The sequence below is a fragment of the Podarcis erhardii genome, assembly GCF_964252035.2.
Source record: "Podarcis erhardii genome assembly, chromosome: 7".
NCBI classification, from domain to species: Eukaryota; Metazoa; Chordata; class Lepidosauria; order Squamata; family Lacertidae; genus Podarcis; species Podarcis erhardii.
Window position 1 is genome coordinate 48,770,414 of NC_138511.1, and position 26,046 is coordinate 48,796,459.

Here is a 26,046-nt window from a genome sequence, read left to right on the forward strand (position 1 = left end):
TTCAGACTTGTCTTGTTTCCCAGAAGTGTATGGTTCACCACTATGGGAAGCAGGGTGCTATAAAAGATGGACCTTCACCTTCATCAGGTATGGCCCTTCAATGGTGGATGTTGCCCATTGGGGCCATTAGAGTTGAAGACAGGGAGCCCAACAGTAGAAGGAGCCACAGCCAATAACAGGTGGAGCCAACAAATTTGAATGAGCCCTGCTGAGTTCTCCAAGGGCAACACTGAGATTAAAAAGGAGGGTGACAGCCACTGCCAACCCTGGGACTGGACTGCTGGGACTGCTGGCTGAGGGCAGAATGAGGTAGGTGGGGCAGTGTCCCATTCACCCAAATGGACTAGTCTTCACTGCAGCCCTTCATTTGTAATTAGAATATCTATATGGTTTCGTGTACATTCGCCTTCCAACCCATGTACACTGCAAAATGCATTGTAAAATGTGTTGATCTGGATTGTTGTTTTGTATTTTTTAACACAAAGATGCACTGTTTCCACCCAAAAAGTAATGTGTGAAGCAGCCTCTACAATAAGAACACTTGCTTTCTCCAGAATATTCAGAATATACCTGCTAGCATTTATGTTGATACCTACTTGTTAAAATGGAAGCTGCTAGCTGAGTCTGGGGTGTCAAGTATGTTAAAATCTGGTCCTTGCAAAGTCCAGAATTTCCTTCCAGTCTGTTTTGTGTTGATCAGTCTTATGCTGATTATTTCTCTGTTAAAGCCAGCAGAAATTATATTTGGTAATATGACACAAACATCGTGTTTCCTTTCCTATTTGCACTATCTTTGTTCTTTACTATTTATAGCCTAAAATATGTATCATAAAGCACTCCGTAGTTGAACTGCTGCCAAGATCAACATTGCTATTGGAACATATACTTCTGCATTCCCTGCACTATCATTAACTAGCAAAACCCCCCATCATTGTGATGGGGGAACTGGGTGATGGGTTGGACGAGTATATATATATCTAAAGTCCTCTTGGGATACCTTTCTATGAAGCTACCTTATATTAAAGCTGGCCATTGGTCCATTTAGCTCAGCATTGTCTACACTGACTAGTGGTCCCTTACCAGCATTTCAGACAGGGGTCTCTCCCCCAACACTACTGGAGATTGAACCTGGAGATTGAGAGCCGGTGTGGTGTAGTGGTTAAGAGTGGTAGACTCGTAATCTGGGGAACTGGGTTCGCGTCTCCACTCCTCCACATGCAGCTGCTGGGTGATCTTGGGCCAGTCACACTTCTCTGAAGTCTCACAGCCTCACTCACCTCACAGAGTGTTTGTTTTGGGGGAGGAAGGGAAAGGAGAATGTTAGCCGCTTTGAGACTCCTTTGGGTAGTGATAAAGCGGGATATCAAATCCAAACTCTTCTTCTTCTTCTGGGAACTGATTCATACAAAGCAGACACTCCACCACTGAACTGTGGCTCTTGCCCAACAACAAGAAACTGGAAAAACATATAGTTCTCTATGTAGACATTTCAGAATCATCCCATTATGTAAACTCCTACCTGTAGTTTAAAGCTGTACAGCCCAGTCTCAAGTTTACCGTCTTAGTAAAAACTTCCTTTATACATGAGGGAGGGCAACTTTTGACCCCAACAAAGATTAGTACACAAACCTAAGTCTGCCAGTGGGAATAAATTGCAACTGTCCATTGTATGTTGGAGAAAATGAAGGCCTGTCTTCTAGGGAATCATCATGGGGATAAAGGAAATTAACAAGTCCCCTGTGTCCATCAAACCTTATTTTCTTGAAGAATTTGGATGTTCTGACTCTCCCAGCCATCTTTCCTTTGACACACATTCTACCTTGTCTCAGAGAACTGAATGGGGAAAACTTAGAATCATGTCCACCGTGTCTGCATGTTCCAACCCATCATCTTAAGAAAACTTCACTCTGGGTTCCATTTCCAAGTCTCACACTAGTCCCTTCTCAACATTTGAAAGCTCTCAGAATTAAGAACCATGGACAGCTCCTTCGGGACACCTCTGGCCTCAATTTTTATTGCATTTCCCATTCCAGCCACACAGAACTTTACACAGGAGTCTTGGTTGTTGGCTAATCCCAATAAAAATGCTAAATAGCTATCACAGCACCATAGGGAGTTGCCAGTCTCTTTCATGGAAGCTAAAACTACAACCTATCTTTTATATGTCACTAACTTTTAACTGATGGATTGCATTTTCTTTGCTGCATATGAGACACAGTGGCCACAATATGCTCCATAGGCATCACTGCCTGTGCCTGTCCTGGAATTCCACTTTAGTACTATGGTGGTGTTTTAGTACAGTACCTGTGGGATCTGCAACAAAATGTTGCAGGGCTGAGTGCTCTTGTTCAGTGTTCTAGTCAGACGGTTGTGTCCAACATTCCATTCCCCTCTTCTCTATTATTATTTTTTGCTCTCTAACAGTAAATCCACACCATACATTTAGAACACACCGCTCACTCTCCAAATAATCCTGGGAACTGTAGTTTGTTAAGGGTGTTGGGAACTGTAGCTCTTTGAAGGGTAAACTACAATTCCCAGGAATCTTTGCGGGAGACATGTATGTTAACGCGCTATAGATGTGTTTTATATTTATGGTGTGAATGTGAATTGAGGCAGAATGCAAGAGCTACTGAGCATACTTAGTCTTCCCTCGACTCTTTTGGGACACTCTCCTTACACACACACACACAGAGAGAGAGAGAGAGAGAGAGAGAGACTCAGTGGTGGTGGTTTTCTTGACATCTGCAAACCACCAGATTCTTTCATTTTGGCTTCATGAAGGTCCACACTGAGAAAATTAGTTCGCCATTAGCATGTAGGATAAGAACCAACAGCTGTGTTTGCTGTGGAGTGGGGAAGGAAAGGCAAATATCTAAATTCAGAGTCTGAAACAAACACTCACAGAGACACTAGGGAGCTGCCACATGCTCACTGCACATCCCACAGCGTTTGGAGACACATGGCCTTCTCTCCTTCATGTTTTATGATATTTGTTGCTGCAAAGACCAATGTGCACAAAGAATACATGCCTGTCGCGGAAAGCGTGAATTGGCTCTCCGCCTTCTGAGATTCCAAGAATAGCTTTTGGAGACAGGACACGTTTGCATTTCCAACAAATATTTTCAATCTGATTTCTTTTTAAAGTGGCTCTTTAAGGATATATTCCCTCCCTCCTCTTCTGAGTTAAGAACTGTGTGGCTTTAAAAAAAAATACTTCAGAATATGAAGCCTAGAAGGAAACTCTTCATATATTGCAACTGTTTTCAATAAGGGCAAATTACAAGATAAACTGGGGGGTGGGGTGGGGTCAGATATGACTTGATAGTATCTCTTTAAAATGCAGACAATGTAAAGTTCATCCCTCAAGGCAGTAGCTGGAGGAGGAGGAAATAGCTGGGCACTGAATTTCAAACCTTTACTCTCATTATTTATTGCTTTGTCTTGCAGCCAAATTGCTCTGGCCTGGATAGCTTAAAAAGTTCCTTGATTGTCTCCTATCATAATGCCCTACATCTCTTACCTCTTTCATGAAATTAGTGATTGATGCACAGCTGGCTAGTGCTATGATCTGAACATTTCTGCATTTTTAAGACACAAGTTTATTTGACTATAAGCAGCACTGCAGTGTTTAACAACTGCAGCCAAAGGCTGTGTTTGAGGAGTATGCTGCAGATTCAAATGGATCCTAAACCTGGAACCAAATTGGGGTGATTCAGTGGGTCTATATGAAGTGAAGTGGGATCAGTGCAAATTGCCCCATACTGAAGTGAGAACCCCACCCCTTCAAAGTACTTCAGGGTGCTTTGGAAATTAAAGATGTCAAAAAAGAAGAAATATTGCAAACACCTCTGCTAAAAGTGAAATTAATGTCTGTAGCTTGCCAAAGAAGGAAAATATCAGGGTGGAGTGGGGGCTCTTTGTAAGCATTGCTGGTAAAGCTTGTGATCAGAGGAAATAATCTTATCTGGACTCTCCAATCCCAGAGTTTTGGAGAAAGTATATTTAAGTAAACTTCAGTACTGCCTAACAAATGAGAATAAATAGCCAATGTTATCTAACCCTCCATCAAACACACTGGGATGAATGCTCAATAAGTAGGTCATCTGGAAGTGTCCTGGCAAATTGGTGCTCAGGACCCAGAAACAAAAGTTATGACAGAGGGGAAATGAAATTCTCGTATTTCTCTGATACCAAATTTAGAATATCCCTAAAACACATATCCCCGCACACTAATTTGTCTTTAGTTTAACAGGGTCCTTACTTAGGGACCTCTATCATGTCTACCATATTAAGAACAACTGACTACATAACACTAGAGAAATTTAATTCTTTTTTAACCCATCCCCAAACTGTAAAGGCTGCCCATGTGGGAAAAAAATCACTTTGGCTATCCTCCTAGTGTTTGACATAATTCACTCCTCCACAAGGGACAAATATGCCTGGAAAATTCCATAGCATTCTTCCTCTTCTTCTTCTTCTTCTTCTTCTTCTTCTTCTTCTTCTTCTTCTTCTTCTTCTTCTTCTTCTATTTCTCCTCCTCCTCCTCCTCCTTTTTCTTCTTCCTCTTCCTCTTCCTCTTCTTCTTCTTTGTAAGCAAACTTTATACACACACATTATGTTCCAATTCCCTTTTCACTGACGAATTCTGCATTTATAGCAAGCATTTGTAGGAAAACATGGACTGAGGAAAGCTACTTTACAAACAGAGCCACCATGTGAGACATCCAGTGTGTGGCTTGGTGAGAGAGCATCTGCTCTGCATGCAGAAGGTCCTGGGTTCCATCCCTGTCTCCAAGAAGCCAGGGAATGTACTCAATGTGAAAGTCTGGGGGGGGCAGTCATCATTCAGTGTAGACAATACTGAGTTAGACGCTCCAAAGGTCTGACTCAGTATAAGACAGCTTACCACATTCCTCTGAGTGTGTGAACCAAACTGAACCTTCAGTGTAGGGGAAGGAGGCTGTATCAGGGTGTGTGTGTGTGTGTGTGTGTGTGTGTGTGTGTGTGTGAGAGAGAGAGAGAGAGAGAGAGAGAGAGAGAGAGAATTCCCTGCCTATCTCATCACGTACCTGCACATACAACTATGTTACATTCACTGCATGTGTGGTATGGGTCACAATGCCCTTTGGGCCAAGCATCTTGTGAACAATGATAAGTGCATTAATTCAATGTTTCTGTGGAAACAAGGAATTGATGATGGGAGAAGAAAAACAGAATCCCTGTGCTGCTTTGGGGTTTTGAAATCATATATTCTTTCTTTTCTTACTCCTTTCCCTCATGTGGTGGCATCTTCTCTAGTGCATAGTATTATGAGATGCACGTAATGGTTACAATCTGCAAACACTCTCTTCTTGCTCTCCAGTTAATGGTCCAGAAGAGTCTGCACCATTTAATCTTCAGATATGAAACACTCAGTGACCCTCAGCTGTGGAAATCAAGCTTTGGCTGGTTAAGAGGATGCAAAATATACTTTATAAAAATGGATAAAAGTGAAGTCAGCTTCTTCTTTTTTAAGAAAAAAATATATTTTTAACATGCTCATGTGTTGAAACCCAAATTCAATGAAATAAACCACATGACTGACTAAAAAGAAACATGCGTGGGCTATCCCAGTGACATTTCAAATAAGAACTCTTAATAGCTAATTTCTAAATCAGAGATACTCTCATTTATTTAATTGCTTTTTATTTTACACACTTTATCCCCATAAATTCAGAAATGATCAAAGGCCATTTCAACCACAAATCCAGTCCTCTTGTGACATGCAGGCAGCTGAATCGATACCTGACAGAAGCTTTTTTAAAAGCAACGTATCTGAACCCTACCATATGGGGTGGAATTTTCATGCTGTGGTGCATCCAGCACAAAATATTCTTTATTTACTTGAATGTAGGGCATTATCCTCAGTGAATGTAGGAAGCTACTAGTGAATGTATCCTCAGTGAATGTAGGAAGCTACTAGCTGAGCATTGTCTACATTAACTGACAAGAGGCTATTCAGGTCTAAGGCAGAGACACCCCCCACCAGTTACCTAAACTTTTAAAGCTGGAGACACAGACTCATAGATCTGGAGGAAGCCTTATAGGCCATCCATGGCTATCATTGGTTACTAAAGTTGAGGGGTATGTTGTACTAAGGCAGTACACTTCTGAATTCCAGCTGCTGAAAACCACAGGAGGGGAGAGTACTGTTGTGCTCAGGTCCTGCTTGCAGGCTCCCAATAGGCACCTGGTTGTCACAGGTAGGACTGGATGCTGGACTAGATGGGCCACTGGCCTGATCTAACAGACTCTTCTTATGTACATCTGTTCCAACCTCCTGCATGAAGCAGGGAATTCAAAGCACCTCCACTAGCTGACTTTCCAACCTCTATTTGAAGACCTCCAGTGATGGGGAGCCCACCATTCCCCTCAGTAAGTGTTTCCATTGTCAAACTGTTCTTAACAGCAATACATTTCTCCTCAGGTTCAACTGAAACCTACCTTCTTGTAAGTTGAACTCATTAGGTGACTTGAACCCCCACCGCAAACTCCACATATCAGGTCCCTAATCACTCAGCCACATTAGCAGGTTTCAAGGAATGTATTTTGGAATTTATGCATGTTAAGCATGTGTTGTATCTCTGAGTAGGGGGTATGTGGTATTAGGGAAGGAGGAGTACCTCTGTTGGGGAACATGTTGTGATCCTTCTGGGGTCCCCAGACTGCATTCAGCTCTCACCTGTGGCTCCTAGAAGCTATTTGCATGTGAAAGTGGCCACACCCCGGGAACAGCTTCAATTGGCCAGCAAAACCAGCTAAGGGTAGCTGATGGGTCTCAATCCCTCAGTGAGTTAGGGATAAGACTAATTGGATAAGACCAATACTGGGTCCAATGGTCAAGAAGGCAGTTTCTGCAATGTGCTGTAGAGGGGCAGATGGGGCTCTTTAACCTGAGAAGATAGCCCATCTAGGAAAAGGAATACTCTGTTCCTAAATGTCTACTGCCTTGTGGGAGATCTTCAGGAAAAGGAGTAAACCCTACACAAATCCGGAATGGAGTCCGTAATACAGTTGGATAGCACATTGTACACCACTTTCTGGCAATTACTTCAGTAAAGCTGGTGCCAGACATATTGTTCTGCTTTCCTTTGGACCACATCCAAATGAAGAGTGAGGGGTCTTATCAACTGGACAGTCCAGGACCTTCATACACACTGCCACGGCTTGCACTCAGGGAGGTCACTTTGGTGCTGTTTGACTTACCCCCCTGGACATTGGCTCTTGAAACAGTTGGATGCCAACCACAATGTACCTCTGAGCCATGGTCCTTCCCCATCAGCATTTCATGCTGTTTTTAGCCGTCATGGATAATAGCCATTGATAGACCTGTCCTGTATGCCTAATCCATTTGCAAAACCATCTCTGCTAGCAGGAACTGCAACATTCTGTGGCAATGCAATGAAGTCCATTATACATAATTATACATTATGTGACAAAACACTTCCTTTTGTTCTGCCTGAAACTGCTACCACTCAGCTTCAGTTGTTGACCCTGAATTCTAATGGTTTGAGAGAGATAATCAGTCCTCTCAACTTACTCTTTCCACATAGATATGTTTCTGTTACACATGAAACACCTGATGTGAGGAGAACTTGCATCCCTCTGTGTGTGTTAGACCAGACAGTGGTTTAAGTCAGTGACAGTGTTCTACTGAGTGGTGACATGTGCTAGGCACAGAATCCAGGGACACTGTGTCATGGGGTCACATGCCATTGGTCCCAGTTCAGGATCAAGGAAGCAATTGCAGAGCAAGTGTTCTAGCAATTCATAGTCAGGTGAAACAAATATCAGAACTAGATAAGTAAGGTCAAGGGCCAAAAGAGAAACAAGTCAGGGATATTCTTGGGCAGCTCTAGGTTTATCTAGACTGGAAAACAGACTTGATTCTTGCTTATAACCACCAGCAGACCCCTACTGAATCTTAAATAGGACTTCTCTGTTATGTATTTTATGTTAAAAATGCATACACACTGTATATTGTGTGGGGAAAATGGGATCACAGGAAGCTGCATCCTACTGAGGCAAATTATTGGTCCATCTAGCTAAATGCTGTCTGCAAAAAGAGAGAGGGCGAGCTAGTGAAAGGAGACAGAATTAGACTGCCCAGTCCATGCCTACTTGTGGGCATCTGTAAACTGGTAGTAGTTGTGGAAACAAATTGGGAGCAAATGAAAATAAATGAAAACTGTGGCTTATGGGATATGTTCCAACTCTGGTATTAACTTTTCTCCATCTTAAAAAAGAAAGAAGACAGTAGGGGCGGGGGAGAGGGATTGGCCAATATTTCAGAAGATGGAAATCTCTTTAGCTGCTGTTTCACCAGCTGACCCTGAATTCTAAAGTGTTATTTGAGAGAATTTCCTTCCCCTGTGTGTCAACAGAGTTACTCTCTTCTTTGTAAAGTCTTCCTGACTTGGTTTATACTTTATCCTTGCCAGATTGCCTCCAGCAATCACTTGTCTGAGAACTGAGATCAACTGTGGAACTCTTTCTGATGTACACTTGGCGGCTAACCTAGGTTGTGCTCTGAGTAATGGGTGAAATGGCTTTAAGGCATGTATGTGGCTGGACAAGTCACTGAGCTGCAGAAGTGTCGGTGCTTGTTGGCCAAATGGGAGAGACAGAGTAATCAGAAATCTGCAAAAAAAGAAAAAAGAAAGAAAAAACACAAAATTGTTTCCTTGACTCATCGTAGCATGAGTCAAAACATTGATGTCTTGGAAGCAATGGAAAATTAATTTAAACACCTTGTGAACATAGTGTCAACTAAGATGTAGTGTAAGTTCTGTTTAGATCAGGTGTGGGGAATATGAGGCCCGATGGGGGTGGAGCTAATACAGTTTAGGCCACTATATATATCTCTCAGCTCTCCCCCCAGCCCACACAGCTTTTGAGCAGGTCACACCCCTTACTGGCCCTACTTTATATGCTTCTTGAGTATTTTTGCCTGGTTGGAATGTGTCCTTGAATTCTGATAATGACTCTTGCTTGCCTGGATGGCGTAGAGAGAGGAAAGTGTGAGTGTGAAGAAACTAGCCTACTGTACAGAGAGAAACAGATGCATCCATTGCTCCACCCAGTTTTACCTTTGACCCATTGCTGGCATGTGGCCCTTGTAAGTTTGCCCAGCATGGAATGTGGCCCTCAAACAGAAAAAGTTCCCCATCCCTAGTTTAGACCTTTGAGAAACTCTCTGGGAATATTATTATTTTTAATTTATCAGCTTCTTTGTTTATCTTTTAAAAATATATTTGTGGGCAGCAGGACTGGGAACAGAGGGCAACACTGCTGGGCACCTTCAAGGTTTCAACAAATTCCCACCCCTAACCACCACAGCCCCTTAGTCCTGCTGTGGGTCAGCTTGCAATTACCATCTCGTCAATCCCAATCTATCTGCCCCAGAGGAAAAATCCAAGAAAACTAATAGTGACCAGAAGTGAAAATAGTTTTCCTGCTTACTCATCTGCCCTTTCTTTCTGGACAGCAGTGGGTCAAGGGAGAGCAAGGGAAGAATTGCAAAGAGGAAGAGATGAGTGCACTGCAGCCATATTAGGAACTGAGATAGGAAGCTGCCTTATGTATAGGAAGAGTCAGTGTGGTGTAGTGGTTAAGAGCGGTAGTCACGTAATCTGGGGAACCGGGTTCGCGTCTCCGCTCCTCCACATGCAGCTGCTGGGTGACCTTGGGCCAGTCACACTTCTCTGAAGTCTCTCAGCCCCACTCACCTCACAGAGTGTCTGTTGTGGGGGAGGAAGGGAAAGGAGATTGTTAGCCGCTTTGAGACTCCTGAAGGGGAATGAAAGGCGGGATATCAAATCCAAACTCTTCTTCTTCTTCTTATACTGAATCAGATCATTGGTTCATCTGTCTCAGTATTGTCTACACAGACTGGCAGTGGCTCTCCAGAGTTTCAGAGAGGGAGTCTTTCCCAGTCCCAACTGGAGATACCAGGGATCTAACCTCAGACCTTCTGCCTGCAAAGCAGAAGTTCTACTACTGAGCTATGGCCCTTCCATAAGCATATTGCCAGAGGGCTGCCCAAAATCCAGAGCCAGCTCTGTAAGAAATGTCACAATCCCTTCGATGGTTCACAGTTTTCACATATTGAAAAGAAAATGTTGTAAAAAAACTGGAGGAAGAGTCAGGAAGAAGTCTGCTTCCTTTTCTTCTTCTAGCAAGCATTGGTGCCTGCATCAAAAATGTTCATACTCTCCAAACATTCTTTTGTCACTAAGGTAACTGCTGCATTTAAAACATCTTCCTCTCCTCTAAGTTCCCCTGGAACCCACCTTCCCTCGTTATCAAATCTCTCTCGGTAAAGATGCTGGCAGCGCAGAAGAGTTAAACTGTGACTTCTCTGGAGAATGGCAGCGTCATCTCCAAATTAACCAGGTAAACCACTGGGGTGTGCCGAAAGGCATGATGTGTCAGCAGAATTTTGCTTGCCATCTCATTAGCACGCCCAGCCCTTTGAGAATCAGAAGCAAAACCCTCCTATTGCTTTGCCATGTCGGCTCATCCACTGTGCTTGCCAGATTGCCTCCAGCAATACTCTCCCAAACATTTTTTTTTTTGGAGGGGGGGTGATGCTTCTTCTACCTAATGAAACAAAGAGCCCAGTTCCAGGTAAAAATAAAATAAAACCAACAAATGGTACTTTATTTAAACAGACATTTCCTAGCAGGAGCCTATGCCTTAGTTGTCATTTCTCTTTTAAAGTCAGGGAACTGTCACTTTTTATTATCTCTGCAACAAAAAGGAGTTCACAGTGCTCAGTTTCTCTCATAACTACATACCCCAGGATTGTGCATTTGCAGTGACTAAACAAAGGTGACTTTCAAAGATTACTAGGGGGCATCATATACATTTTCTCCTCAAAAATGTGTCAATGTTTTATTTATTTATTTTTTAAAAAAAAATTAATCCCGAGTGGAATGTGGATTGTTTGTCTATCTGTCTCACTTTTCATTTCAGCAAAGCTGAACACACACACACAGAGAGAGAGAAATTCAATAAAAATAATCATCAGTGGCATCCCTAAAAAATAAATAAATAGCAGTATTTATTTGGTAGCAGTAACCAGTATTAATAGCATTAAGGATCAGGAAAAGCCTGGGTGAAAAGGTATGTTTTCAGTTGAGAGCAAAAACATCTCACAGCTAGTGCTCATCTGATCTCAACAGAGAGAGCATTCCATCTGGTAAAACATAAGAATGCTAAAGGAACAAGACAAAGTCCAATCAAGTCCACCAACCTGTAAGCTGCCCTGTGATCCTCAGATGAAAGGCAGCATATAATTTATTATTATTATTATTATTATTATTATTATTATTATTATTATTATCATTTTCACACACACACCCAAAATAGAGTGCATTAACATTATTTTACTTCTATAGAAATGCAAGTTTTGCTTTGTTTTGTTTTGCTTTATTTCACCCACCGTGATGCTCCATAGATTTATGGCATTTCGCAATGCCTGATTCCTCTTCCCACCAATTCATTCTCAATAAGGAAGCTTCCTTCTTTGATTCACTGAGAGAGAAAGCTAGCACTGGTGCTGTCAAATAAAAAATGGATATATAGTGCCTTTTATATCTGCAATGATGATGGACAATATGAATGGTAATGGCTCCTTGTTCATAATGCATTACACCAAAATTGTTCCCAGCTTTGTCCTTAACACTTTTCTGGCCTTTAGTTGTAAAGAGCAAGAGTCAGCATCAATAACCATTTACTCATGATTTCCTACCATCTCCACTCTTTATGAGAGAACCTAATGTGTGTCTTGCATACAATAAACCACCATACATAATCCTCCTTCACAAATAATATTCCTTCATCGTGCAGAACATAACTGGAAAATATTTGTATGTGCTTCCAAATTTCTCTTTGTCATCAGGTCTCTGAGCTTCAACAAGACAGTGTCATTTCAAATAGGAAGTAAACCTTCTCACCCCGTGATTACCTTAGTTAGTGCAGTGCCAAAATCTGTCCTCCAATTATCAACAAAGCTTCGGTTTTATTCTTGACACATTTTAGAATTTCTTCAGAATTTCAGTGGTTGCAGTGATTTGAGCTTACATTATTGCTGTAAGGGGGCGGAAAGTGGTAGGCAGGGGTGCCAACTTGCCTCCCATATTGAAGATCACCCTCCATGTCCCCCATCCCCCTCCAGGCGAGCACTTCCATGGCTCCAAGATGCCACCACCACCCGGCAAGGAGAACCCACTGCCGGCACTCTTGCTGCTGCCCAGCCGCATCCTCCTCATTGTTGTCCTCCTTGGGGTGGCCCAGGGGAGGGTAGAGCAGGACACCCACACTGTCACTGCCTCCGTCAAAAAGCGAGCCACCAGGCCCAAATAGCAGGAGGCTGTTGCTGTGGTGCCAACACTGCCTTTGTGGGGAGGCATGCAGGCAGCCCAGGGAGTATGGGGAGGGAGGCACATGGGCCCTTTGGCAGTTGCCAATACCAAAACTTCCTCTGAGCCCTCTATGTGTCTCATCCCTGCCCCTGTGGTGGTGGGGGATGGCGTCTCCCTCAATATTTGGGGAGATCAGCCCCTGGCCATCAATATTGAGGAGCCCCAAGCACCTTCTGACCCCTATAGTTGGCACACCTGGTGTTCGGTGTGCTGTCCTTTCCAGCACTGCAGAGTCCCCAGCTTCCCTTGCTTAATAAAATGGAATAGTTCCATAGGAGGATCTATACCATGTTGTCTACATCGGGGGAGGGGGGGCTTTAATTCAAGTGCAGAAAACCTGTAAACACTGCAGACTTCAGAACACTGGTTAAGTCATTTAAAGAATGAGAGAAAGGACACGCAGTGACACAACCACCTAAAAACCAAGGCAAACACATCAGAAACCCTGCACCACACCCATTAGAATTTCATCAGAATTGTTTCTTTCCTGTGATATGATTGAAATACCTGAAGGAGCATCTCCACCTCCAGCCTGGACACTGAGGTCCAGTTCTGAGGGCCTTCTGAAGTTATAGGAAACAAGTCAGAGCACCTTCTCAATAGTGGCACCCACTCTGTGGAATGCTCTCCTGACAGATGTCAAAGAAATAAAACTATTATACAACCTTCTGTAGGCATCTGAAGGCAGACCTGTATCAGGAAGTTTTTAAGTTTTGATGTTTTGTTGTTGTTGTCTTTATATTCTCTTGGAAGCCACCCAAAGTGGCTGGGGCAACCCAGTCAGATGGGCAGATATAAGTAAATTATTATTATTATTATTATTATTATTATTATTAACAATAAAAATACAGACTACGTTTAGAGTAGAACACTCCTTTTTATCCTAGCAGCAACTGAGATAAGACCAGCTTCCACCAACCTGGTGTCCTCCAGATGTTTTGGATTATAACTCCGATCTTCCCCAGACCCGGCACTGGTGGAAGTTGTTGGAAGTTTGCAAAAGCTGCTCAAGGTACATCTAAATAGTAAAATAGAATATTGTGGGATTCCAGCTAGTCAGCTGAAGAAAATATCTATGTCTTGTCATTTGAGTTAGTTAGTTTAAAAAAGAGCCTCATCCCTGGAGGCTGCTCTGTAAATTTAGAACTGTTGTAGAAATATTTGTCTATTGTGTTCATCCAAAAAGAAAAAAGAAAAGTGCCCACAGAGCACATTGTGAGGATTTGCTGGAACTTTTCAAGTACAAAAGAAAAGGAGCAAGCAAACAGCTAGCTACTCCTGGGTTCCTCTGCTAGCCTGACATGTTAATTTATTTTATTCCTACTGAAAGTAAAGGCATAATTGTTTTGATTTATAATCCATGTTACCCAAGGCAGGTACCAGAAATTGTTGTCCCTGAAGTGGGGCTTTTTTTTTTTTTTTAAGTGACAAAGTAATGTACTGGAGCTGTTGGTGGTGAGAAATACAGAGGACTCAAAGCATGCTAACAGCCTAGGCCAGTGATTATCAGGCTGTTTCCATTCCACCATCCTTAAACCATCCCTGATGGAAGTTGGACTCCAATGACAGCTGGAATGCCACAGGTTCTCCATCCGTTCCCTAAACTTATCTGCCCAGGAAATCTGAAAGTTTAATCACAAAGAAATGCTTCACTCCATTTGTTTGTTGCAATGAAATACAGTGGTACCTCGGGTTAAGAACTTAATTCGTTCTGAAGGTCTGTTCTTAACCTGAAACTGTTCTTAACCTGAAGCACCACTTTAGCTAATGGGGCCTCCAGCTGCCACTGTGCCACCACTGCACAATGTTCTGTTCTCATCCTGAAGCAAAGTTCTTAAACCAAGGTACTATTTCTGGCTTAGCAGAGTCTGTAACCTGAAGCGTATGTAACCTGAAGCGTATATAACCTGAAGCATATGTAACCTGAGGTACCACTGTACATGAAAAACCTCTGGACATAAGCTGAATGCCTTTCCCTTCCTACTGAAGGATAAACTGGTTAAATTCATGTTTGCATTTATTGTGCACATTATTGGTTTTTGGTTTTAAAAGCAGTTGCTGAAGTGGTGGTGGTAACTATGGTCCTCCAGTTTTTGAGTCCATAAGAACACAAGATGTGCCTTGCCAGATCAAACCAAATGATCATCTACTCCAACATCCTGTTCACACAGTGGAAAATCAGATGTGTATGAGAAGTCCCACAAGCACAACTTGAGGAGAATTTTACTCCCCTCACTTGTGAGTCTCAGCAACTGGCATTCAGAAGCACACTGTCTCTGACAGTGGAGATAGAACATAGCCTCAAAGGCTAGGAGCCATTTATAGCCTTACCCTCCATGAATTTGTCTAAGCCTCTTTTAAAGCCTTCAAATTTATTGGCCATCACTATATCAACAACTGGAGAGTCATATGTACAGGTTCTCTACACAGCACCAGAATCTTGTGCAGTGGAGCGATGGGTCCCATTCTCAGAATTTACAAAGTTAATTCTTTGTGGACATAGACGATGAAAGCATGGGTGACATCCAGACAGGTGCAAGCAAAGCCCATTACTGAATCAGCAATATATTCAGTGATTGATTCCAAAGGCTAGCTAGAGTCTAAACGCAAACTGGCAGTGACAATAATGTTCATGGGAGAGGGGGAATAGGCATGACTGCCTTGACCCTGGGCTTTGGGAACCCACACAACTGGCATGGTCAGAAGTCCCACAGCCTAATTGGCCTGCCACCTCCAGGCCACCCAGCAGGCCGATGTGGGAGGGTCTTGCTGCCCCCACTAAAGCAACAGCAAATGAAGAAAAAAGGAAAACCAGTTCAAGAGATACCAGAAGTAAGATAGAGTGCACTGCTCCTAAGTGGTAGCTAAGTAGTACCAAAAAGTAAGCTGCGGGGGGGGGGTCATTACCACCATGTAAAGTGAATCAGAGGAATGGAGAAGATGCAGTACAGGGAACAATGGACCAGGAGAGGGTTTTCTCTGTGGCAGTCCCTAAAATTGTGAACTTCCTCTCTAAAGAGGTGTTATGTAGGTCCCCTCCAGAAATTGTTTTTATCAAGCATTCCTGATTATTCATATTCATGATGCTCTCAGGGGAGTCTTAAGCAATCCTGCTTTCAATGCTGTTTGCCAGCCCCCCCCCCCCAATACTCCTAGGAATAGCCTTAGGAATAGGAATGGTCAGTGTGTAAGATGGAGACGGAAAGACTCATGAATCTCTAAGGTGCAAAGGCAATGAGCTAATACAATTGCACTACTTTTAGATTTTCTCCATAAGATTTCCCTCAACATGCATAGGAATGTCCCTTTCAGGTTTGCTGCAGACGTATTATTGTACTTTAAACACAAAGGTAAAGAAAAGCAAGATAAGGCTATCAACCTGAATTGAGCAACAGTCAATGGTGCGTAGGTGGGCAAAGCGAGAAGGGAGGCATAATGCACTCTAGTTGCAGAATAGCCTTTGTTCGTAACACATTTGGGAGCTACCCTGCAGATGCTGGAACAGGGAGCACAGCTACTTTGAACAAACTAAGGGGGGGGGTTGTTGCTACTTGCTGCTCAGTTACACACACACACATATAAAAAATTGTCCCCTCCTTTTGGCAAAATCTCCCATGTTGTCCAAATAATGAGGAAGAGCTGAAACACTATCTCCTAATGCAGTCAGGAGCCAGACTGTAATAACCTGTATCAGCAATGGTGAACGGTGACCACTGCAGTTGGTGGGGTCATTTTTTTTTTTCTGGTTTTCTCCCAATCCACCTCCCTTGCAAAGACACAATGGGCAGTGTTGCAGTGCAGTAGTCAGAGGTGGATTTAGGGTAGAGCAACTGGTCCCGTTCCCCCCCCCACGGCGCTGAGGTGAGGGGGTGTTCTTTCCTGCCTCATTCCCAAAGCTTAGTAAGTGCTTGCTTCAGGAAGAAGGCGTGGGGACTCTGACAGGGTCCTAGAGTCCTCCTTCCCAAACCCTAGCTAGCACTTGCTCAACTTTGGAAAGGAGACGGGAGTGCTCTAGGACCCTGCCAGAGCCCTCACACCTCCTTCCCAAAGTCTTGCTTACCTGGTTTTGGGAAGGCGGCAGAAGAGCTGCTGGTGGGGTGCCAAGTGTTGGCCTTCTACAGGGCGCCACATTTCCAATGTCCATCCCTGCAGTAGTACAATTACTTAGTATCTATCAGAAGTCAACCTTGTGAAGGAGGTTAGTGTGAGAAACTCCTCCTCCTCCTCAAATTCCAACTCCCCACTCTCTCAGGCAAGGGTGAATGAGGGGAACCTGCTGTTTATGGTGATGTTTGTCATTGGCTGTGCTATTCACAGCTGTGATTGGCTGGTAGAGCAGGCAGACAGAGGAGACTAAAGAGAAGACAATAGGAAATGTCGGAATATGACTCTGGGGAGATACCTTTGCTGGGCAATACCTTTGGATTTTGAGGTGCAGGAAAAACCTAGGCATTGCTCTGCCTCACCTTGTCCCAATGACCAGCTTCCCCTGAGAGACTTGCTCTCTTCACCCAGGACTGCTGACATAGTAGATTTAAGAGGCATGACTTGATTTAATGTGTCACATTTCTTCAGGGAAGGATAGCTACTGCTGCATCTCCAAATTTGGCTGGTGGGATGTGGAGGGAGTCTGGCTCTTCTTCAGTTAGGGTGAGAGATTTTTCTCACTAGGAATGTCTTAAACACCAGACAGAGGAACCTGCAACTGATATCATTATCAGATAATTTGGGGAGCTCAACAGTGGAGAATCTGTTTGGATGCAGAAGGTCCCAGTAGAGATCTACATAGAGCTGGGAAAGAGTCACTGCCAGTTAGTTTAGATAGCATTGAGCTTGATGGGCCAGCAGTCTGGCTCAGTATAAGGCATTTTCCTATATTCTTCCTAAGTCCATTTCTGGATGGGGGTAGTGGCTGTGAGCTGATCCCTAGATCCTAGCAAGGCATTGAGTGAAGGGTGTTACCACACTACAAGCACATCAAGGAGATAGGGCATGGCATACCTTTATTAGGTGCTGATGTCCCTGCTCATTTCCTCTTCTGATTACAGTGTGCTGCCTGCCCTTCCACCCTATGGGTACAGAAAATTCCATTTGCTTCAAGGCTGAGAAGCAATTTTTGTCCAGCATTCCAACTGGCCTGTGGTGATGGGCTTTTTCCTCTACGCAGTGTACTACACCTAGAGGCTAGTGACAATTGACTTGGCTGGTGCCTTGGCTGGAACCTTGTCAGTGCAGGTATTTGTAGGGATCTGCTTCATAGTAGGGCTGCATATGTTGCTTGCCTGCACCTATGTTTTACATATATATTTGTAAACCAAGCAAATATCTTCCCCCCAAATGTCATAAGTATCCAGTCATCTCTCTTCTAAAGGAAGAAAAAATATCCTTGGAATTTCTCACTACCTGGAGTAGAGAGGAATAAGGAATAACAGTATTATGTTGTCTTTGGTGGTCTCCTATGATACTTGGCACTGTGTATGAATATATTTTCAGGTCTTGATTGCTGCAGACTTTGCAAAATAAGAAACGAAAAATGCAAACAAAGGTCCATGTTTCAGCATATCCTGGTTCACTCACCTCTAAATCTTTCTGTCGATCTGTCTGCTCATCGAAACCTCATTTGTATGATTTGCTCTGAATGCATTGGCAAAACATAGCCAGTCAGCAGAAAGGTTCTTCAAAAGTGCCAGCCTTGTTAGTTTAGCAAGAACTCAGTGGCTGCTATTCTACAGTCAATAAAGAAAGAAGATAGGCAGTTGACACTCCATGTCCTCTCCAACAATCTGCTGCATTATATCTGTCAATTTTGGTTCTCTGTTTCTCATTTTTCAAATCTTAAAATCAGTTCCTCACATTTCCAAACAAGTTTGCATTTGTTACAATAAGAAAAAAAGCTCTGAATTCCACCCCCCCCCCCAGCAACACTGAACTAAGATTTAGCTGCCAGCCCAGTTCGATGAAGAACACTATAGAAATTTAATAAACATAATTAATAGTAATAATATCTGCCACCACTGCAGGAATTCAGTTGTAATTACCTGAATATGCATACCAAGTAAACGGTTTATTTGCATGATTAAGAAATGCCTATTGAATTAAAAAGAAAAATACTTTATATGTGGCATCTGATGTTTAGCCAAGAAGATGATTGAACTTAATGGGTTATTGACTGGAAGTTAGGGATGGGTGAACTTGTCAATTCTGGTTTCTCTTAGTTTCTCATCCCCCCCCCCATCTTAACCTCAGTTCTGTACATTTCCGCATTAGTTTCCCATATCTTTTTTAAACAAAAAACCATTGTGAAAATTCACCAGCATTTCAGTGAGACTTTCTCCTAAGAGACACATTTATGTATGCAATCTGGCCTAAAATAATACAGCTTTGCATGTTATCTTCATTAATATATGCATTACTTAGCTGAATAACTGCATTACAAAATTCTGAGAATTAAAAGGAAGGTTGTGTTTCAGTTCACATCTTATTTTCTAAACTATTAAATATTAACAGAGTTGAAATTCTACCCCATCCCCACTTGAGGTAGGCTCACTGCAGAGGGACTAATTCACTCCTGAAGTCCTTGGGTGGTTCCCATGTACTTCCTATAGTCTGCTGGTGTTGTCCTTATGCCCAAATACAATGGACACACCAATTATGCATCAATGCCCTTGAGGGCCTTTGTGAAGTCTCAGCATTTCAGATCCACCTCTTCCACCTACCTCTTTGGAACTGCCAGAAGCATTGGGAATTGAGAGGACATTGTGAAGACATCCCAAAGTATATCTAGAGGGCTTCAGAGTTTGTCTTAGAGTCTGACGTCCCAGGAGTCCAATCTGACAATATGAGCCCCAAATCCAATCACTGGGTCCTGACTCACATCATACCTGTTCAAGACACCTCTTATTTTGAGGAATCATTCCCTCCATATATAGTTGGTCTCTCTAACAATGGGGGTGGTGATCATCTGAGATGCTGCTCTTATATCATACAAACCTCCGAGCAAGAACCTTTAGATCACTCAGATGAAAGCACAATTATTCTGCTTCTTATCTTCCACACTCCTACACAGTTCTTTACAGTTTCAACAAAGCCTTTTCAGTTTTTCAACATGCTCATGACCCAAACACCAGAAAAAGTGTCAAGTACCTTGGAGTGAAAACAAAATTTTCATTAGAGAATTATACTGAATGGATTGTTGTAGTTGACAGTCACTGCTGGCAGAGCATGCTGAAAGATGCTTTGCCATGGACTCTAGCTTTGTTAATGGATTGATATCATATGTTTGACATTCTCTATGACTCTCCAAGACACTAGCATTTCCTGTTGATAATCTAATGGAGCTATTCAGTTGCAATCCAGTTCTTTTTCAAAAATGCTACCTCTCCCACACCCACCTTTTGTTGGGGAGCTTGCTCTAATGCACTTACATCTTTGATTTGTTTTTTATATCTAGAGATGTATAAAATGATAATTATATGTTTCTTTTTTTAAAAAAATAAGATTTTTATTTAAGTTTTTCATAATACAATAAGATAACAACTACAAAATTGCAAATAGAATAAGTTGAATACGGAGTCCTCTGCCCAAAGTAATTCTTAGCCCTTACCACCCACAGAAGGTAGTGGGCCCTCCTAATTCTCACCTGGGGTCTTTGCTTTCTCCTCCCAGACCCACATTTCCCTGTCTCTCACCCAGTGTCCTCCATCAGCCATCTACCACCCCAATGAGTATGCAATCCCTGGACCTTAATAAAGGCTCCAGACATAGGACAGAGAGAAAAGGGAAAGAAGGAAAGAATGAAAGAAGGAAAGAAGGAAGGAAGGAAGGAAGGAAGGAAGGAAGGAAGGAAGAAGAAGAACAGAAAATCAGACAGAAAGAGAAAAAATAAAAGGCAAAATGAAAAGAAACATTAGAGAAAAAAGGCTTCCAATTTTCCATCTTCTGGTTACATTAAAAAAAAAAATGGGTAGGGGAATTATTTAAACCATTCATTTCAGGATAACATCCATCTTCTCCACTTTCTGTTAAACATTTTTTCTTTTAAGTCAAAGAGTTTCTCAGAATCATTAATTTCCATTTCCCATGAAAAGTCAAAGAGGGATTCACAACATGTTATTATTATCGGTAAAACCATGTTTTTTTTCTTTAATATTAACTTTACCACTATTAATTTCAACCACTATTACTCCATATTGAGTAATAGTAAATCAGGCATAGGTAAACTTGGCCCTCCAGATGTTTTGGGACTACAACTCCCATGATCCCTAGCTAACAGGACCAGTGCTCAGGGATGATGGGAACTGTAGTCCCAAAACATCTGGAAGGTCGAGTTTGTCTATGCCTGTAGTAAATACTTCTGTCCTGGTCCATATCAAAATCTCTCCACTGTGAAGAAATATTAGAATAATATTCCATTTTCCCCTTGTTATATTTCCTTCAATTCATGTCAAGTCAGGGGTATAGGATTGATGGGGGGGGGCTGCTAGCGTGATTGCCCTGGATGCATTATTTTTTGGGGGGGGCTGCTCATTCCATCCTCCCCAAGCCAACCCTGCACTGATTTTCAAGGCTGGGATCTGATTACACCCCAGACTCGCAAAGCGGCTCGGGGAGGATGGCATGAGAAGCACACCATGTGCGCCCTTCAATCCCAGCCTCACCTCTGAGGGGCTGGGATCAAAGGACACGTGGCTATTGAGTCCTTCTCACATCACCCTCCCTGGATCGCAATCTCACAAAATTTCATTCACAGAAATTTCTTAATATTTATACATGCTTTCTAATAACATGTATATACCTGCATCCCCACATTTAATATAGTCCCACAACTTGGTCAGGCCATAGATTTAACATGCAATGAAAGAACAGAAAGATGCATTTTAAAATGTTAAGGGGGAAAAAATGTTTCACAAATTGAACTAGTTACCAAGAAAGATTGTGAGATCCCCACTGTTTGATGTTTTCAACTTGACTATTTGTCAGATGGTGTATGTATAATTAATTCTGCTTCATGGACTAGTTTGTGTTTTAAAATGGCATTTCAACTTCTCTAATACTCAGCCTCTCATTATGTGAATCCGCTATTTGATTTGAGCTGCAAATAGTTACTTCTATGGATTTTAGGGAATTGGGAATAGTTATGTTGACATAAGAATACCCCATTGGCATATGATCAGGTGATACCTTTCCTCTGCACCTCTAATTTTCAAGGTCTTACAGTGCAACTCTATACACTGCTTCCTAGGAAGGTAGTTCAGCCCAATGAGACTCAGTACATAGAATGTGCATTTAGAACTGTAAGTATATAGTGCAACCCTATGCAGGTTTACTCACAATTATGTCCCACTTTTTCTAATGGGGCTTACACATAGGAAAACACGGTTTAATCGAAGGCTACAATCCTAAGCAAACTTTACTGTAAGCCCCATTGAAGACAGTATGGTTAGCTGTAATCCTGTAGACTTATTTGTGAGTAAGCCTTGTTGAATTCAGTGGGAATTACTTCTGAGTAAACATGCATCAGCACCAGTTCCTGACAACACACCTGCTTTATTTAGAATAATGAACAACTGTGGCAGAGGTTTTGATGTTTCCACCACTTATTATTCATCTCTGTTCATTATGTGGAGCTTGTGTAGCATAAAAATGTGATCCACTTCACTGCAAAAATTGGAAAGATGGAAGTCAGAAATTTTACAGCTGTGTGTGCTTTGCTTGAGATGAAAACATTTCAGAGAGACTCTCAATTGGTTCCCCAGTAGTAAAGGGAAACTCTCTAATGATAAGGGTATATTTGTGATGAGCAAAGTCTCTCCTGCTGTTTAGAACTTGAGTCTGAATGAAAACCATAGGAGGCTGGGCCATTTCTGATAGAAAACAGTTTTTTAACAGCATGAATTTATGAATCTGCTCGTTGCAAATAAGAGTTTATTATGCTTAGTGCCTAAAATGATGCCTCATTTATTAAATTAAAGCCACACACACACATACACATTTCCCCTTCAAATTATGTGCAAAAGTAGTCTAGGTCTACAAACAGAAGTTTTATGAGTGGCTGGAATAAGACCTCAGCTTTGCAAAACTACTGATTTGGCATATGACTTCAATCAATCATTTATTATATGGCTATAGACCCACTAAAAACATACAAAGGATAAAAGAATAAGCAATTAAAACATTTGCTTGTTTAAAATACATTATAACACAAAAGGTAAAACATATAAAGTGGTACATCAGGTTACAAACACTTTGGGTTACAAACACTTTGGGTTACAGACTCTGCTAACTCGGAAGTAATACCTCGGGTTAAGAACTTTACCTCAGGATGAGAACAGAAATTGTGCAGCGGTGGCACAACAGCAGTGGGAGGCCACATTAGCTAAAGTGGTACCTCAGGTTAAGAATGGTTTCAGGTTAAGAACAGACCTCCAGAATTAATTAAGTTCATAACCAGAGGTACCACTGCACTGTATCTAAGGTCTTATATGCTACAAAAGATAAAAATATAAGATAAAATTACAATTAAAATGGGGCTATCATCTTTCAAAACATTGGAACAGAGGAGATAAACTAGGCCCGTGAAAGTAGCTTGTTTGCATCAGCCAAGAAATATTCTAGGTACCATTCTGGTTTCCTCCTTGGGTGTTTCCTCACAAGGAGACAAAGTAGTCTATTAAGTTCCTCTCTATAAAGGTTATATTCAAAGAACACCTGGCGCCCAATGTTTTGACCACTTAATCTCCATAGGGACACCCACGACCCTCTTATGGGACACCTTGAAAATGTCCTTCCAATAATGCAGAAAGGAGACAGTTAAATCTAGCTGTAGGAAAGATGTGTTGATACTTGAGGATGGGTAGATTATTCAGAAATCTAAGCATGTTTCAAAGGTTAAGCCAAAATATATTGGAGAACAAATTCTAGGGGTTTGATGTGGCTTCCGATTTAGGAGGTACAATACTCCTCTGAATTTGTTTTATTCAAGGAAATTGGGAATCTGTCTTATTTCAACTCAGGCTATTAATTATTTGTTTATATGGCTGTGTCAGTGATTGCCCAGTGATTTATTTGTTCCATACTTCAGCAATGTCTACTCTGACTAGCAGCAGCCCTTCAGTGTATCAGTCAGGGGTCTTTTCCATTAGGGATGGAGGAGAAATTCCATTCTATTCATGGTACAAATTAACCAACCTTGTTTGCACTTTCTGAAACAAGACAAGAGCCGAAATGAAGCCATCCTTTGAAATTCAAGCCTCTGAATTTTTCAGGGGAGTTCTTGGGCCAAGTAATGTGTACAAAAATGCATAAACTGTGGTGAAGTGTACATAATTATATCCAAATTAGTGAAACTAACATTAAAATACATTATATTGATAAAGGCTGACCGGGTCCGGTACGTTTCCTTTGCACCAGAACCCCCAGACAGTAGCAGAGCAGTGCAGTGCGTGCTTGATGCGTGGGTGAAGAGAGTCCACACGCTGTTTCTAAACTAAACAGCTTTATTTACATCAGACAGATAAAAGAAGAAACAATCCATCAGAGACAGCATCCATCCTGCATATCTGCTTCTCTCCGCTGAGAAGTGAAAGTAACTTCACAGACAAAGAACTCAGCTCCCAGATGTAGAAAGCTCCTCCCCAGATGCAGGGCACATAGAGTGTTAACCTTATAAACACCAGACCTCACACATTATATTATGGGAATACAAAAATGCATTATATTATGGGAAATTGCTTTGCAAAAAATGAGTATATTATGAGAAATTCATACTAAAATGCTGGTGAATTTTAATGAGGATTTTTTTTTTTTTAAAGCACTTGCACAATGATATGGAAATGTTGAGCACTAAACTTAATATTGGGAAAGATGATAATCTGAAATTGGCAGATTGAGCCGTCCCCAGTTTGCATTACCTGTTATCCAATGTCCTATTCACATGAAAATGTCAGGGATGCATTTGGAGAACCTTTTGCATGCAAAACATGTATTCTGCCATGGAGTGATGTTTCCTTCACACTGGCATATGTTGAGTCAGACCATGGCTCCATCCAGACCAGTATTTTCTATTCTGACTGATGCCTGCTCCCCAACATCTCAAGCAGTTCTTTCTCTTCCTCTGATGTTTGCATATTATAAACCAGAGATGCCAGGTATTGAACCTGTGACCTTGTGCTTGCAAAACGTGTGCTGTACCACTGGACTATAGGCCACCCTAATAAAAACTGCATTTTATTGCGCTCTTGGTTGGAATCTTCCAAAACATCAGATGAGACTTCTAGTACAAAACATCTGCAGGGCACCAGTTTGGGGGAGGCTGCTGTAGGAGAAGACAAGGAACCTTGATTGTTTTATTTATCTTGTGAAATAATGCTTTGTGGAGTATGAAGAAATGGCTGCATTCTCAGTGTATAGATTTTGGTGTCACGGACTCGCAGAATCAGATCATTATTTCGAAAATGTTAATAGTGACCTACTTCACAGCAGTTTTAGAAGATGAGTGACATAGGAACATGCTGTCAGGACCCTGGGACAGACAGACTGGGTGGGCTGCTTGTTTAATTAATTTAATGTAATTGGGTTTAATTTAATAATTATGACTGTCCTGTTCTGCTAACATCCTAATTATAAAATTACAGACCTTTTTCCTCAGTCGACTTCGTTGCATCATTTCTAAATATGAAAGGGCATATGAAAGCAGAAAGTGAGGAAAGAGCTGTAATAACCAAATATGGCCGGATGTTGATGTCAACTCCAGATATTTGGGGCAAGGAGTTGGGGGTCTCACAATTCATGAGTGAACGCACCTCACTACCACTGCCTATTTCAAGGCCAAGGAGCTGAAATGCGGCCCTCTAGGCCTCTCTATCTGGCCCTTGGAACTCTTCCAAACCACCCCCTCTGGGTAGCTTCCAACATACATAAAAACATAATAAAACATTTAGCATTTTTTAAAAAAACTTTCCTATACAGGGCTGCCTTCAGAGGTCTTCTAAAGGTTGTATAGTTATTTATTTCCTTGGCTCAAAGGGTCACATAACTCCATATCCTTCAACATTTCTCTGATGAAAATAGGGGTGTCCTAAGGAAAAGCGTATGAAAGTATGTATGGAAGTGAGAGCTGGACCATAAAGAAGGCTGATCACCGAAGAATTGATGCTTTTGAATTATGGTGCTGGAGGAGACTCTTGAGAGTCCCATGGACTGCAATAAGATCAAACCTATCCATTCTTAAGGAAATCAGCCATGAGTGCTCACTGGAAGGACACATCATGAAGCTGAGGCTCCAATACTTTGGCCACCTCATGAGAAGAGAAGACTCCCTGGAAAAGACGCTGATGTTGGGAAAGATGGAGGCCACAAGGAGAAGGGGACGACAGAGGACAAGATGGTTGGATAGTGTTCTTGAAGCTACCAGCATGAGTTTGACCAAACTGCGGGAGGCAGTGGAAGACAGGAGTGCCTGGCGTGCTCTGGTCCATGGGGGTCACGAAGAGTCGGACATGACTAAACGACTAAACAACAACAACAAAAGGAAAAGCGAGACATTCCAGGATCAAATCAGAACCTGGGATAGTTTCTG

The 26,046-nt window shown here is 42.0% G+C and overlaps 1 protein-coding gene across 4 annotated transcripts in view; it reads left to right on the plus strand.

Annotated features, from left to right (window-relative positions):
* The window catches only part of CDH8 (cadherin 8), a 234,424-nt gene that overhangs the window by 34,371 nt on the left and 174,007 nt on the right, over nucleotides 1–26,046 (plus strand). The window lies entirely within an intron of this gene.